Raw genomic sequence first — 12827 nt, forward strand, 5'->3', positions numbered from 1 at the left:
CACACACATACAGTATATATTTTGAAAATATTTAAGTTTCTACATTTATATATTAAAATTCTTATATTTTAAATTATATATAAATTAATTTAATAAACAAAATTTTTCTTAAATATATATGCATGTGTTTGTATTTATATATACATAATAAATATACACAGTATACATATATTATGTAAACAAAAACTTTTATTTTGGATGTGATTAATCGCGATTAATCATTTGACAGCACTATTTAATATACATTTATACTTTGATACATTTCCATCTAATTGCTATTAACATGCAATTAAGTGTCTGAAAAAAATTACATTCAGTTCACACTTAATCTGTTTTAAGTATGTAATATATTATTATTTGGTAAGTTGAAGTATGATACATTGTACTTTTTCACAAGGATACATTTTAGTTATTATTTTATTTTATTTTAGCATTATTTGAACGTATGCCTGTGTTGAATAGAGAATGACAGACAAAGGGTCGAGTCAAAAATTCAAGTCCACCGTCTTTCATCCTACAACAGAATTCTGTCAGACTCTGTATCACAAAGTCTTCCAGTTGCATTTTTCTGGCGAGTGAGCATGACCTGTTCTGCTCCACAGAGCTGGGTTGTGTCCATGCATAGGGTATTAAACAGATTCCTGAGGCAGTAGAGAAGCACTCTGACAGCAAGTCTGCTAATCCCGTCTAAACCCTATCAAAGCCTGCAACATAATGCCTGGATTTCACATAATGAGCAACTGACGTGCGCCTTTTTACTTAAAAAATGTGATTCGTGGCCACTGTAATTGGATTATATTCAACGCTGCCACTCAGATCAAGACGGAGCAGCTATAATGCAGGGAGAGCAAAACTCATGTTCCTTTGTTTATTAGACATGGGTCATACATATACATTACCAATTAGACAGAGCTCCCGTCTATTCATTACAGCTGCTCTTAGTGTTTTTCTTTCTGTTAATGCTCATGAAACTCATTTTCCACGTACAGACTGCTTGTTTTTTTTGTGTGTGTGCGTGCTATTTGTATACCCTGCTGTCTTATTCTTAATTACATCCTCGGTAAGAATCCAGTGCTATGATTTGATGAGATCTGCGATTAATTACAATGAAAATAACAAGCCCTTTGACAGTAGTCCCGTTTTCACTTATGTATTAGTATAATCATCCAAGAACCAGTCCTCATTAGCATTTCATTTTTTGGTCTTGGGTTGCAATCACTTGAAGAGATTATGTTGTATTAGATATAAAGCGACTCAAAAAAATCAATGGAAAACAAAATAATGTGTGTGTAATGAGCCAATATTGTGGCCACATTGACAGCAACAAGCCACTATTTCATTCGCGTTCTCAGTTGAGAGGTTTTAACTGTGGGGAAAACTCTTTCTTTTCATTCTTTTGAAGCACATTATGTCATTCATGCTAGATCGCACTGAGCTCTTACTTCCTCTGATTTTATCAGCTTAATATCAACCCACAGGAAACCAAAATCACAAAGGAAGTCTCAAAATATCTCAATTGTTTCTCCTAGACAGCAAGAAGGTTAAATGGACACTTTTGTATCAAAGTCTCTGGCTTTGCACAATTTTTTTTCCTGAGATAAAAAGACCCCAATAGAAAAGTCAGAGAATTCAATATGAACTCAAGCATTTCTCATCAAATTCTTCCAGAACCAAATTATATAATTCATATCAACAATTGTTACATTTGTGTCAACTTGTGTACAGTATTTTGGAGAAACATCTGAGATTAACAAACAAAACAAAACTAAATTAAATTAAATTAAATTAAATTAAATTAAATTAAATTAAATTAAATTATTAAAAATTAAATTAAATTAAATTAAATTAAATTAAATTAAATTAAATTAAATTAAATTAAATTAAATTAAATTAAATTAAATTAAATTAAATTAAATTATTAAAACTTTTTTAACTTCTTGTTTTCTTATAATACAATATCAGTAACAGAAAATTAATTTAACTATGTGAGCCAGACTGTTGGCTGAAAGAATATGAGACTGAGTGGCGTGTAAAAGATATAAAATCCATTATGGAAGGAGCACATGAAGTGAAATATACCCATAAATTTAGCTCCATGAGGGCCACATAGCCACAGGTAGAGTGTTTGAATCAGAGCATAAAGCTAATTTATTATTGTTATAGACTGGAAAGAGATTAAGAAGCAAACTGACTCATCAAACATTATGTTTCTTAGCCTGCAGGAAACCTTTAAAGAGAGGAATTGCTTTCACTTACATGAGATCAGGGTGATGGGACGATCATTACCTGGCAACCTGCAGTGAGCAATTAATGTAGTGTGCAATGCCATGATGTTATGTGCAGAAATTAAATGGATTATGGGGAAAATGTGGAGACTAAAGTTATTATATAATTTCAGGTAGGCGAGAGTAGGGACAGTTTGAACACTTTTAAACACTTTTTTTTTAAACATTGATTCTTAAAAAGCTAATCTTTAAGAGATTTAAAAAAAAAAAAATCTGTTATTTACTCACCCTCATGCTGTTCCAATCCTGTATGACTTTCTATCTTATATGTGGAGCACAGAAGAGGGTTGTTTCAAAAATATCTTATTTTGTGTTACACAAGCAGTGTGTTGGGGAAAGTTACTTTTTAAAAGTAATGCATCACACTATCACGTTACTCCTTAAAAAAAGTAACGTATTGCATTACACAGTTACTTTTTATGGAAAGTAATGTGTTACTTTTGTGTTACTTTTTCTCATCTTGGCTGGGCTTGCTTGTTTTTTTTTTTTATATGAAAAATTTGTATTTTTGGCAAATGTAAAAGCCATTTCACACCAAAAGAGAAGCTGAAGGAAATGTAAATTCACTTCTGTATTATAAAGGGTGCAGCTTAAACAAACCTTTCAGCTTGCATGAAGAATAGAACAGAGGAGAAGAAAGTTCAAGACTTTTCAGCAATTAAAAAAAGGGTCACACTTTATTTTAAGGTCCAATTCTCGCCATTAACAAACCATTAACTATGACTTTTGCCTCAATAAACTCCTAATTTGCTGCTTATTAATAGTTAGTAGTTGTTAAGTTTAGGTGCTGTGTAGGATTAGTGATGTAGAATATGGTTGTGCAGAATATGTGATGTACAAGTACTAATAAACAGCCAATATGTTAATAATAGGCATGCTAATAAGCAACTAATTAATAGTGAGAACTGGTAACTATACTAAAGTGTTAGCGCACTGAAAAAAAAAGTAATCTGATTACGTAATTTCTGTTACTTTCCATTACTAATGTGTTACACTGTCCACAGGTTTCAAATGGCATCCAACATATAATTTTTATTGCAGATGCAGTAAACAGGCCAGTGTCATGTAAAAAAATTGTGCTTGTGACTATGTTTTTGCTAAATGATATTGCTTTGCTTGTAGCACATCTCATGGCAGTTTTCAAGTAAAACATCCAGTAACTGATGTGTGACTGTGGCATCGTATTGTTACATTGGTTTGTGTACGTGTCGTGGCAGTTCGAGACTGAAATATTTGGTAAGTGGCGCTAAATAAAGTGTTTGAAATGAACATGCACACTTCACAAAACCTAACAGATAGTGTTAACAAAAGCAAAGATAAAAAGCCATTTGCTCAATCAACCATGTCGTTGTAGCTTCTTTCTCTGTGTTGAGGTTAATTTGGACACTTTTCCCAATTAAACAGAATTCACCCAATATATGGAGCTGGTAATGTGATTGTCACGCCCCTGGACTCTATCTGTGTGTTTTTCCCTCTCCATGTGCCTGCCCTGACCTAGTTTTCCCATGTTAATTGTTTATAGCTCCCAGGTGTGTCTCGTCATCCCCTCGTCAAGTAATGTGTATTTATAGTGAGTCCTGTTCTGAGTTCCTTCATCCGGTATTGAATGTTCGTCTTTCCCCGGTACGTGTGTGTTCCTGGTTCCATTGGATGTTAATTAAAGTCAGTTTGTTAGAAGTCTACTCCATGTCTCCTCGTTCCTTGCTCCGTGCTCCTCACAGTAGCGCATCGTGACAGAATACCGGACCGAAACAGTAACCTCCGTGTCTCCCCTCCGTTTTCGTTTTTCGTTTTTTGCTCAGTGTTTTGTTTCCGTAGTGTTCCCAGCTACCCGGACGATGCGCTCTGTGCGTTCTATGACGCCAGTCTAAATTCGGCATACAGAGCGCCGTCATCTGAGGAAGGCCATCGAGCGAGTTTCGCCACCTTTGTGGAGTGGCCACTCCAGATCCAGTGCCCAGCCCACCATCTCCCTGCTGCGCGGAGCGCATGCCCGAGCCCACCGCTGACAGAGCTGGAACCCGGCGCGACAAACGAGCCATCGCCGCACGGAGCGACAGAGCTACGGATCGTCGCGGAGCCGGAGCTGCAAGTTACGTCAGTCAAGGTGCGAGAGCCGGCAACAGAGCCCTCCATGAGGGAGAATGCAGCGGACAGAGAGAGCGCGGAGTGGAGCTCCGCCCACTGCACCACGGCTGAGGGTGAGCTGATTATACATCTGGGACTGCTGGACTTCGAGGGGGACCTTATAGACTGAGAAACAGAGCTGGAAGCCGACTTGCCCCCTCTCCTCTCTCCTTCGTCCCCGCTGGTCCCGTCCAGCCCTGAGTGGGCTCCCATTTCCCAGTCCAGCAGAGAGAGAGACCCAGTCCCCGAGTCTAGACCGGAGAGGGCTCCAGTCCCCGAGTTTAGCCCGGAGAGGGCTCCAGTCCCTGAGTTTAGCCCAGAGAGAGCTCCAGTCCCCGAGATTAGCCCAGAGAGGGCTCCAGTCCCCGAGTTTAGCCCCGAGAAAGTTCCTGTTCCCATGTAGAGAAGGCTTCTGTTCCTACGTCCAGCCCTGAGAGGGCTCCTGGTCCCAAGCTAAGCCCGGAGGCTCACTGGCTCCTCCCTCCATCATCACCTCCCTGGACTCTGTCTGCCGGCCCCCTCCCGGGTGTCCGTCCTCCTCCCGAGCCTCCTCCCAAGTTCCCACCCATCCCCCTCCTCTGTTGTTCTACGGCACGAGGACGCGCCTTGTGGCAGGGGGACAATATGTCACGCCCCTGGACTCTATCTGTGTGTTTTTCCCTCTCCATGTGCCTGCCCTGACCTAGTTTTCCCATGTTAATTGTTTATTGCTCCCAGGTGTGTCTCGTCATCCCCTCGTCAAGTCGTGTGTTTATAGTGAGTCCTGTTCTGAGTTTCTTCTTCCGGTATTGAATGTTCGTCTTTCCCCGCTACGTGTGTGTTCCTGGTTCCATTGGATATTAATTAAAGTCAGTTTGTTTGAAGTCTACTCCACGTCTCCTCGTTCCTCGCTCCGTGCTCCTCACAGTAGCGCATCGTGACAGTGATGCACACATCAAAATGTATAAGTTTACAAATTATGCACTATGGGGTATCAAGGTCATACAGTATTATTCAAGGAACCACATGAAAACAAGTTGATTATTTGCCCCATAACCATAATTAGTCTTTAGTTTTGGTAACACTTTATTTCGATAGTCAACTTTAGACATTCTATTAACTATAAGTAACTTTGTAACTACATATCAACTACATGTCAACTAATTCTCATTAATTTGCAACTACATGTCTACTAACTCTCAGAGTAGACAGGGTAGGTTTAGGGTTAGTAGAATGTTGACAAAGAAAGTGTTAGAAGATATTAAGCAGACAGTCTACTAATACTTTTTTAATCAGGGAAAAAATATAATAAGTGCACCTTAAACTCACCCAAAACAAGTTTAAAAAAAGTATCTTTCTCCCATTTCCCATTAGGTTTCCCATCAGGTGGAGGACTGAATGTTTAAGATGTTAAAGTTTAAGATGGCTTTAGTGGTTCAAACTTAAGAGACATATACACTCATATGAAAATGAGTATAGTAAAAGAACCAATAGACAATCCTCCAATCGATCTTATTCGCTGTCAAGCCCGCTTTTATATCTCAGACATTTATTATAGTCGGGGGTTTGATTGATAGGTTAAATTAGATTAAACTGAGCAAACACAGTCACCATATGTTAAAGTTTTATTGCTGTCACACCCAAAATTAAAACACACAGAGGATATTAATGAAGAATTCAGAGAAATACTTTGTCTCTACATGAACCCAGCCTCCTTTTGTGGAAACTCAAATGGCTGTTTCTGCTTCAGCTTGTGCAAATCAACACCAGATTTCGTGCAGTACATAACCTCTAATTTCCTCTCCGGGGGTGTCAGTATTTGCAAGCATCTCAAAGCGTCCTGACTGTCCTGTATCACTGCCTAATCATCACCATGGCACCAGAACGGCATGTTCCATCATTCACTGATTTAATCAAATTCAGTGTGATTTCTGTCAGAAACCAGGAAACGCGCACTGAAGGGGCTTTAGATCATTATTATAGCTTTATTCAGTCCACAGAACCTGTTAGTTCCTTATTTAAATTTTCCACTAACAGAAATAAAATATTTCGGGATATTTATAGGTTAATTTTTGCCTAAAAAAGAAAATAAATATAACACTGCCTATACTGACGGCCCAGACTGTGAGTATGAGTGTCACTGAGTGGGTGTTAACAAGGGAGTGTGAGGTTACTCCTCCTCACAGATCTTGTGAAGTTTACACGCTGCAGTCTGATGTGACAGGCCTCCTTAATCAGCACCTTATGTGTTGTACTACATCACATTGCTGTAAATACCTTCCCACACACAAGATAACATCATTAAAAACCAGATATTGCAGAATTAATCTTGTAGTTCTAATAGAAATTAAGCTTGCATTTTTTAATGGAGCATCAAGAAGAGAAGAAATTATGTTTTGATTGTCTGTTGCAGGTTTAATCTTCTCCAGGGTTGTTCTGTGATCTGCATAGTACATTAAAGAAATAGTTTAATTAAAATGTACTTGAATTTTACTTACCATCAAGCAATCTAAAATGTAGATAAGTTTGTTTCTTCACTGGAACAGATTTGGACAATTTTGGAGAAATGTAGCATTACATCACTCGCTCACCAATGGATGGGTGCCGTCAGAATGAGAGTCCAAACAGCTGCTAAAAACATCACAATAATCCACAAGTAATCCACACCGCTCCAATCTATCAGTTAACATCGTGTAAAGTGAAAGCTGTGTTTGTAATAAACAAATCAAGATGTTTTTAACTTCAAATCATTTCTTCTGTCTGAATCAGGAGAGAAATATGCACAGATAAAGCACCATTTAGAAGCAAAAACGGTCCAAAACAGTTTCTCCAAATCTGTTCTGTTCAAAACAAACTCATCTACATCTTGGATAGCATGATGGTGAGTTCATTTTCAGCAAAACTATTCCTTTAAAAGCAGTGCCTCTTCGTGTCAGTATGTACAATGTATCATTTTGGAGGAAAAGTCAAATGAACAAGTATAGTTGTTGTTATTATTAGATTAAAATGGTTAATTATAGTTAATCTCAAAGAGTGAGTTTTTGTCCAAGATAAGAACCTTTGCAGAGGTGATTTCAGGGCTGCTGATAACGTGGGACAGCTTAACAAGTTGTCCTGGACCAAGGACACCAGATCCTAAAACAGTCATTTGAAATGTGACTTTGATAGCCTTTATAGTCATAAAACAGCCTTTTCCTCAAATTAAGCTGAACACACCTGACACTGTTTTCCCAAATGGTGTAGCTTCATCTTCCTTCCAAAAGATGTCACTTTAGCTCTTTAAAGCTCTATATTCCAGAATGATGGTTATTTAACTGCTGCTCATATGTGCCACATGATAATCAATCATATATTGCCCTCCGGCCAGTTATACTATTACAGCTTTGATTGCTTATATTTAGTCAAATATTATTCTTAACAGTGCTTTAACTTCTTTAGTTTAAGCAGTTGAACAAAGTGATGGGTTAATTAGAAGACTATATACAGAAAAGAAAAATTGCAAGTGAGACTATTTTGTTAAAGTCTCCTGGTGATCTCATATCTGTGTCTTCTCTTTCACATGAGATCTCGACAATGTCACAAACTGAGATTTCTGCAATCAAAAGTCAGAGATGTCAATACATACACAAACATCTCTCATCAAATTCTCCCTGTACCAAATCATTTTATCTGCTGTCCAGAACGATTTTATATCTCTATACTCTTACCATATGTCAACAATTGTCTTATTTGTCCATCTCATATTCTTAGAAATTTTATTAGAAAAATTGGAGACAAAGATGATGCATAACCTTTTAAAGCCAGACATATGAAAGAACAAATCAAATATATTTTTATTTATTTATTAAATGGAACAGCTATTGGACCTTTACAGAAAATATAAAATAATCTTTTTTTTTTTCTTTTCTTTTTTTTTGAGTATCATTTGATACATCAGGCTTTTATGGCTCAAACAGTATGCTATAGTGAGAATATGTAGCTTGAGAAGGAAACAAAAACACCTCAGTTTTATTAAGAGAAACAAACTGAGAAAAAAATGCACCAAAAATATATCTGGTGCAGTTGCTGATATTATATGGCCAAAATGTTGATTTAATTCTGATGAAGATGAAATTCTGAAAGCTTGTAATGTAAATCTTTGAGATGCTTAACAGTATAACAGACTTCTTGCATAAAATGCATATCAGTTGTCACTCTATATCTCCCAATCATCTGTTTTACTAAGATGAAATTAAAATGCTAATAGTTTTATGATCAAAGCTCTGTAGTTATTATTATGGGAAGCAAAACATTTAATGTAATGCAATACAATGATGACTGAGAGATGAACAAATAAACATTCCTCGAAAGCCTAATGGCTTTATCCAAAAAGTGCTTTAGTCCAGTAATTGTTCATCTTGAAATATTACTAACAATTTAAAAGTTATTCTTACGTGTACCAAAGATGTATTAAAGGCTTTTTACTTCCTAAAAAAAAAGTCTAAACTATCAATAAAACAACAGAAGGCACGTAGTAAGGCATTTTGTATCAAGATTTGATCATGCTGATAATTTAGAGGGTTTAAAAGTATTAATAAAAGTATTAAACATTATATAGTAGGCCTTATAGGGTTAAATGAAACAACCAAGAACTACAAACCTGCTGTAAGAGATTTAACTTTTCACACAGTTTTTACCACAATAAAGTACAGAAATATATATATATATATATATATATTTTACCTTAAACCACATAAACACATTTCATTACACCAAATACACAAAATAATGTTCTTTTTAGCAGCATCATGACCCCTTTAATTTCATCCTCTGTGTAATGACACACAGCACACTTGCAGCACAGTTTGATATCCTAAGCAACAGTTTTCCAAAGCCTGTCAAATCGTCCTGCGAGAAATCCAGAGAACATACAAGAGTAATGCGAGAGGAAAAAATATCGAGGCAAGCGAGCTCTCCGTTCAGCAATAAACAAATCTCTTGTGAGTATGTACCTGCAGGATGTTTTTGTGCGCTGAGCCATGCTGAATCCAGCGAGCCCAGAGAGAGCAAGACATTTCAAACCAGGATTGTGCCTTTCCGACATCTGACTGATGGACAGTCTGACTGACAGCATACCCTGGGAGCAATGGGCCATCTATCTGTGCAGTAATGGGCCGTCATGCACCTGAAGTGAATTCATGCTGGATTTCATCAAATTAGGATGTAAGGTATCATAACTGCAAGCTAACATTGTTAACTGATGATTCAGATAACATACTCACACTTGTACATTCATGCATATGTATGCACAAGCGCACAAAACACACGCATACCAGCAGATGTTCGGCAGTTGTGATTTAAATTCAGTGCTCAGACAAATCTATTAGCGAAGCATACTAAAAAGGGATAGAAAGAAATCCTTAGAATGCAAATATAATTGAGAAAACCTGCAGCCTGAATAAAATAAATTAGAGTTGGTACAAAGGTTAGCTGACTTGAATAATTCATTCCTATTAGCTTGCTGAACCAAAATAAACCTGTCCCTGATCTCTGGGGATAAAGCAAATTCATTCTGACTGAAATGTCCTCAGTTTTTCCAAATACTCTGTTAATCATCTATGCTCTACTGTTCCCTTTCAGTAAACCCTTCACATATAACTCAAAATCCAACCTCCGACACCACTTTACTTAATTGCTCAAGATGATTTGAATATTCACACATGCAGGATTAGTTTTGTTTAAAATAAACCTTAATGGACTTACAGGTAAGACATGCTTCCAGAAAGGCTTGAAGAGGGTCAATGCCAGACTTCTTATCAGCGCAATGGGCAATTAGCATTCAGTGATCTGACTGACCATATGACTGGATATCTAATTAATCGATGAGATTCCTTAGAGAGACTATTAAAATCATTATATGGAGCCTTTTTAACCATAAGATAGATAGATAGATAGATAGATAGATAGATTAGGGCTTATAGAACCCTTAATATGTAATTTTTTTCCTTCCTAAAGTGGCAAACAAATAACTAGATGTCAGACATCACATCTGGATGGATGGATGGATGGATGGAAGCAGGTGCAGGTAAATAAACAAACATATAAAGAAAAAATACAATAAGAAGGTATGTGGAGATGAAGACAGAACCCATCAAACTTTAGAGCTCTGTTTCTGTGCGAGGTTGTGACCTGCGCACTGACTCGCTATGTTTAACATTCAGTCAGCAGAAAAGTGGTATGGCTGAACAGCATTTAGTGCTAAATAAATTGGGTGGGGGATCTGGGACCATTTAAGTCATTGCTGGGCACTGCGGCGTATTGCATATACTGTATATATGCACACACACTCTCAGTGATTGCCTCTCTCCTGCGCACATCCCTTCATCTTGATTGATTTTTTTTTAGCTCCATTGGTACGTAAATTCTTGATAAATTAAAATACTTTTTTTAATGTGCTATGCTGTTGAAATAGTCTAATTATGCAAGGTTATGTCAACAGCAATATTTCAGACATTTTATTACTCACATTTATCTTGTTCACTAATTAATGCAATAGATTTGCATTAATGTAAAATTAATTTCAAAATGTTGAATAAAATTTAGAACCAACTAAGCAAAAATCAAATCCTTTTAAACAGAAAAAAATTTACATTTAATGTTCAGATTTTTTTACTCACATTTTTTCTTGTTCACTTATGTATTTGTGCTATCATAAATAGGTTTGCTTTTATTTAAAATGTATTTAACATTTTGTATAAAATTCAGAACTGTAACAAAAAATTTAATTTAAAACATTAAATGATTTATTATGAATTTTTTCATTTTCTAGATGTAAAATATGTTTTTATTTTATATTATATAATATTGTAATAAATTGAATGAATATTATGTTATCATGATATACACAATTTAATAAGTAAATGACTTCAATAACCATACAACAACTCATATTTATTTCAGATCAACAAAAATAATATGCATTAGCATAACCTGGAGAAGGTGTTCCCTGATTTGCATGTTGCATGCACGTCCACTCTGTCATGTTTGCATATTTGTGAATAGAATTGAATGGCGAACAATGTGTACTGTGCATCTTTATAGAATTACATTTTGAGTCCCTGCACACATAAGTACACAACTTGTACCCCGTTATTAGTGAATGAGGCCCATTAACTAAATTTCACTGAGGTTGACTGACTTGCCAAACCTAATATGCAAAGGTAACATTTTGTCCCTGTGAAGCTGAAGCGTAAAGGTCACTTTCAGTCCAGTCACCCAGAGGTCTATGATTAATTATGAGCAATCTGTGTATAGAGAGCGGAGGAACGTAGGGAGGCTTATTCTGCAGCTCGAACACAGTAAATAGAGCACAACTCTCATCTGATATGCCATCAGACTTTTAAATGGCATTATAATCAATAGTAGCTGTGCTCTGCATTCCTTCAAGTAGTCTTCAGTGGCCCCACCTGACATCACATCCCACAAGGGAATCCAGAACAGAGGGCGACCCAGTGAGTGATTTTCCTCATCTTTATTCATGGGTGTTCTTATGATAAAAGTGATGTGTTTACCGACCTCACAGTTAAATTAATAATATTGACTTTAGAAGAGCTGGACCACAGTGCAAACATTTACCAAACCAAATATCAAAGCGCATTATCAACAAGCAGTGAGGGATTTTAGTTCCTTATCTATTTCTAATGGTAAATGACTGTCTAGTATGGGGTTGTCATGAATTTTATTCTATGAACACTGTATTAAGTTATTAAATATTAATATGAACATTAGCTAAATTTTAAAAATGAATTACGTTTTAACAATAGCATGTAGTCTTCAAGCTGTTCTTTATTACGTAAACATTGCTGCAGGTTCTTTAAGTAATTATTCAAGTAAACAGTGATAAAGAACAAAGAAATCTATTAATATTATTGACATAATAGACAGCAGCAGGTCTGTTAGTCTGCATTTACACTGCAAGGTCTAACGCATAGATTCAATATTAAAATTTTTGTCCAATTACTTCAGACATAACCACCTGTTTACCTCAATACCTTGAGGTAGACCATGAAGAGCGTCTGACCACTTTTTTCATGCATGGAAATAATACAAATGACTGTAAAGCACGTACAGCACAAATAGACACAATAGCTTCCCTGTTGAAAAAAACAGCATATGCTGGTTAGGTATGTTTTGATGCTGGTTTAAGCTGGTCCTTTGCTGGTTTGTGCTGGTCCTTTGCTGGTTTATGCTGGTCCTTTTGCTGGTTTATGCTGGTCATGTGCTGGTTTGTGCTGGTCCTTTGCAGGTTTAAACTGGTCCTTTGCTGGTTTAAACTGGTCCTTTGCTGGTTTAAGCTGGTCCTTTGCTGGTTTAAGCTGGTCCTTTGCTGGTTTATGCTGGTCCTTTTGCTGGTTTATGCTGGTCATGTGCTGGCAAAGGACCAGCATAAACCAGCAA

This window comes from Sinocyclocheilus rhinocerous, unplaced genomic scaffold (assembly GCF_001515625.1).
Source record: "Sinocyclocheilus rhinocerous isolate Xijiao unplaced genomic scaffold, SAMN03320098_v1.1 scaffold35, whole genome shotgun sequence".
NCBI lineage: Eukaryota > Metazoa > Chordata > Actinopteri > Cypriniformes > Cyprinidae > Sinocyclocheilus > Sinocyclocheilus rhinocerous.